The sequence below is a fragment of the Manis pentadactyla genome, chromosome 12 (assembly GCF_030020395.1).
Source record: "Manis pentadactyla isolate mManPen7 chromosome 12, mManPen7.hap1, whole genome shotgun sequence".
In the NCBI taxonomy this organism is placed as follows: Eukaryota; Metazoa; Chordata; class Mammalia; order Pholidota; family Manidae; genus Manis; species Manis pentadactyla.
In genome coordinates this window covers 102,446,222-102,450,961 of record NC_080030.1, presented here as the reverse complement: position 1 = coordinate 102,450,961, position 4,740 = coordinate 102,446,222, and positions in this window count along the sequence as shown.

Genomic DNA, 4,740 nt, shown 5'->3' with positions numbered 1-4,740 from the left:
TGTTTTAACTTTAATTTCAATTTCTTGTACAATCAGAAGAATGATGAATATATGATGATGAATCCAGCCTGAATTCCATTCATCTTCATACCAACACAGTCATAAAATACAACCTTTAATGTATTTTATGGAGGAAAGGGCCCATAAAGACATGACCAAAAGTCATAGTGTCCTAAGGCGGCCCACACAGGAGAGACCTCCCACCACCCGAGGGGAAGCCCACCCTCCCGGGCCCCCTGGGCACAGCAGGGCCTCTTCCCCCAGGGACGGCTACCCCGCACCTACACTGCACACGTTTGGAGCCCTGTATGCCTAAGTACTCTGCAAAATTAGAGAATGGTCTGGGGGTCCAAGGAGAACCAGTGCTCATCTGCTCTTTTTCCAATGTGTCCTGCACCTGGTCACTTGACCCAAACCCTCTGGACTTCTCCCCTGTATCCGAGCTAGAGGCCTGGAACCTTCTGAGGTGCCCCGAGCACTTGCCTGCTCTGTTGAGGTCCAACTTCCCACTGAAGGGCAGCCTGGCTGAGCTCTCTCATCTTGAGGCCATTATCCTCGGTCCTAAGGAGGCAGAAATGACCCATCTTCAGAGGTCCTACCTATCACAGGCGTGGGCCTCACCCTGGACCTCCCTAGACAGTCATGTCATTTTATGCCACCAGCCCACGGTCCTGCACAGCAGGGTTATCACATCAAATCTTGTCCCTCCCACTGTCTTCTCCAAAGATGAGCTGAGAACAAGCGGACCGAAGCCACGGTTCTGACGTGTGGTTCCCTGACAGGACCACCATCACCCGGAGTAGGTTCGAAAGGCCAACTACTGGGCCCCAGCCCAGATCTCTTGAATCATAAACTCTGGGAGCGGGGACCGGCAATTTGTGTTTTAACAGGCCCTCCAGGCAATTCCCACGCAAGCTCGAGATGCAAACCGTCAGCAAGGAGCGAGAGCGTCAAGATTTTCAAGGGCACCGTGCCTTGTCCTGGCGCCCAGGGGTGATGGGTGAAGCAAGGGTAGGACGCCGGGATTGCGCCCCAGGCTTTCGGGCCCGGGCCCCGGCGCGCACCCAGGTGCTTCCCGGGATTCCCCCGCGACCGGGGGCGCAGAGGGCAGGCGCGGGCGGCAGCTGCTCAGGGCTCTGGGCCGGGGGGGGCGCCGCAGCCGAGGTCAGCCCCGGCGCCCCCCCCCCCCGGGCCCGGGGACCGCCCTGCCGCGCAGTCGGGGGCGGCTCTAGCGCCCGGCCGCTGGTGCTCCCCCTGCCCCTGCCCCTCCGCACCCCCGCCTGCCCACCCCGCCGTCCCCTCCGCGCCGCGCGGAACGCCAGCTCCGGGGTCCCGCGGATTTCCGATGCCCAGACCAAAGGGGCCCCGTGGATCGGGATGTGAGAGCCGCGCTCCGCTGCCACCACCTCCACCGCAGGTGACCCTGAGGCCCGGGCAGGCCTGGAAGCCGGTCACCCGTGTGCGGATTAGAGGGATCGGCCCCAAGGGGGTATCTTACCCCCTTCGCCTGTGAGTGCAGGCCAGGGGTCTCTTCAGGCCCTCGCGGCAGGGTCCCGGGTCCTCTGGTCCACGGGCTGGATTCAAAGTTTAGGCTCAGGGCAAATCCCCAGAAACCTAATCCAAAGGCCGTCACAGCCAGGGGGTCGGGGGAGAGGCTCACGCCCTCCAAACCCACCCAATTCTGATGGCCCTCCGCCCTTTGGGAGGCCGCTGGCCACACTCCGCCCCCTTCCGGCCCCCCGCCTTCCCGGACCTGGCACGCACGTCTCAAGTGCACCCGCGCACCACTTGGCCTGAAAATCGGAAGCCCAAAGTCACACACCAACGTCCATCTTCAGCTCTTGAACACCCTGGCTGTGCTCCTGAACCCAGCTTTGCTGAATCTATCACTCACACACACACACACACACACACACACACACACACACACACACACACACGCACACACGCACACACACACGCACAGCGTTCCCGGCTCGATTTCTAGAAAAGTGTGAGAAATAGCTGCGCCCCAAGTGGCAAGCACTCCCCACCCCGCTCCTGTCCGCAGAGTGCCCGCCATCAGATTTTTTTCAGCTACCGATAACGTTTGAACAATTCAGTTCTTTTGAGGTTGTGTACAGTTTTAAGAAGCCCTCTTGTTTCTCGGCGCCCAAGTATGGTTTCAAAACCCGAGTGGAAAATATTTTCCAGTAGATTTAGGGAAACTACAGACAACCCTTACTTGCATTCGCCGCTCTCATTTTGCACGTTGGTACGTTTTCTTTGTTCTTTCCACTGAAGCTCATTTTTTGGACATTCCACTGTCAATACAGGCAGGCACGCGAGAGGCAGTGCCTCAGAAGAGGGCTGTGTTCTTTTTTGCATAAAATATCTTATTCTTCCCAAAACTTCCTGATCAAACAAGCAATACCGTAATTTTTAACATATTAAATAGAGCTATATATTTTAGAGCTGCTTACTTTCCTTTGTTTTCTAGTAGACTTGCCCCACTTGGTCAGTGTTGTAAGGAGCCCTTGTGCCTCAACATCACGACGTCTAAATGGGGTAATAAAATAGGGCTAGAGCAGGATTCACTTACACAGTTAAATGTGTAAATGTTAGTATCAACCTAGACATTAATATGCCCTAGAGAACTTCTCATTTACAGTGGTAGAGAGTGAACGTGTGGATGTAACATAGAGATATTTAGCTGACCATCTTCAGATGTTCGCATCTTGATAATGCATATATCCTTCCTCCTGACCTTGGCCATTGAGTAAAATCCGTGCCTATGTGCTTTGTACAATTGTGTACATGTGATGTGAAAGCGTGTAGAAGTGCACGTGTGAGTTTCTAACAGTATGTTTTTAAAAAAGTGTGTTATGGCAGACGAGGAGGGGAGACAGCAATCACTCGGCGTTTGATAAAATGCTGCAGCGGCAGGACCCGGAGAAGTTCCCAGGAGGCAGGACGGAGGCCTGCGCCGGAGCAGGGCCGGGAGCCCCACCGCGCCCGGGTCGGGTCGCTGCGTGAAAGCCCAGCTCGGCGGCCTGCCCGGAACTCCGCGGGCCGCTCACGCGTTATTAGTACCCAGGAGCTGAGCTTCTCGGGTCTGGCGTTCGCCCTATGCTGGGAAGGGCCAGGAGGCCCCCTCCTCTTTGCCCCAGGCGCGCGGGGCTCTGCGCGCACAGGCGAGTCGGGGGGCTGCGCCGCGTCGGGCACGACGTGCCCCTGGGCAGAGCCCCTGGCAGCGTCCGCGGTCCTCCCGGAGGTGGGAGAGGCTCCCGGGGATGCTGCGCGGCGGTCCCTCCAGGCCGCTTACCCTCCGTGGTGGGGGGCAGCAGGGTGTTTGTTCACAGACGGTCTCCGGTGTCCTCTCGCGTGCGGACAGCGTTCCGGGGCCGCGCAGGGGGCGGCGGCCTAGACACGCAGGATTCCAGCGGGGTTGGCGGGGTCGCGTGTGCCCGTGTCTGTCCGTTCTGGGGCTTTCCGCTTACACTGGCAAAGAGGCGGGTGGGATTCGCCTCTCTGCCTCAAGAAAAAATTTTTAAATGTTCCGGGCGGGAGGCAAACACCAACTCCCAGGACACGTGGGGGGCACCTGAGGTTCCGGCTAGCGCCCCCAGCGGGCCCCGGGCTCCTGCGGGGTCTGCGGGCGGGGTCGCGGGGAGGGGGGCGTGAGGCAGGGTCCCTGAGCCCTGCGTGCAAGAGAAGGGGCCGCCTCCCGGCTCCAGCCCGGTTCAAAGATCAGAAAAACAGGTGTCCCGTCACCACGCTAATTCACCCTCAGTAAACGCGGCTCAGAAAGTTGTGTGCCCAGGACTTAGCGCGGGGCCGTCGCCACATGGCCGGGCATTCACTTTTTTTATTAAACGACGTCTGTTCGGTCCATCCACTCCCGAGCTTCCTTAGGACGCTGGGGCAGCCCGCCTGGCCCCGCAGCACTTCGTCTCTGGTGTGAAGTTTTCCCACTCTTTTGCCCATCTTGTTTCTAACGCAAAATACTGCGTTTCTTCTGCGTGGAACAAGCCCGGCGTGGGGTCCAGGCGCTGCTGCCGCCCATTCCTGCCGCCTACGAGTCCCTGCTCTGGGCAAGGGTTTCAGGTGCCAGAAACACACTAGTGGCCCCTGCATTCTTTTCCGAAGCTGAGATAAGGTTTATAGTTGCTGCTGACTTAACTGAAATCCTTTCTGGAATACTGTCCGACCTAGAAAGCTGCTTCTTACCCCTGAAGTGCCATTGCTTCAACTGGCCCCTCCATTTCACCCTAAAGCTCTGTCCAGGTTGGGGCGTGGCGGGGGAGAGAAGGGTCCTCTCTCCAGACACCCCCGCCCACCCCCAGTTTACAAGCAGTAGTTAACTTGATCTTATCTGGTCTTCCTGGACCAGGGAGCCAGAGAACGTCCTGCACAGGGAGCCACAGCACAGCTCTCTCTGTGCTCCCACCCGTCTTTGCGGAGAGGGCATCACTTGGCGGTCGCAGCGCGCCCGGAGCCGGGTCTCTGGCTGCAGCCTCGCGGGAACTAACTCCCCTTCCCAGATTAGACACCGTTCAGCTGGATTCCGGTTCTGAAACACCTACAAAATCTCTATGTTTAGTTCTTCGTCCCATTCTTTCTTCTATCCTGAACGTTCACCTCCTCTTGACAGGTGTTCTCCTGATGTGTAAATACCCCACGAGGGACCCGTTGTGGCTCTTCCAGCGTCCTGCCAGCGGGGGGCAAGGAGGGGGCAGATGTCTGTAGTTTTGAACAAAC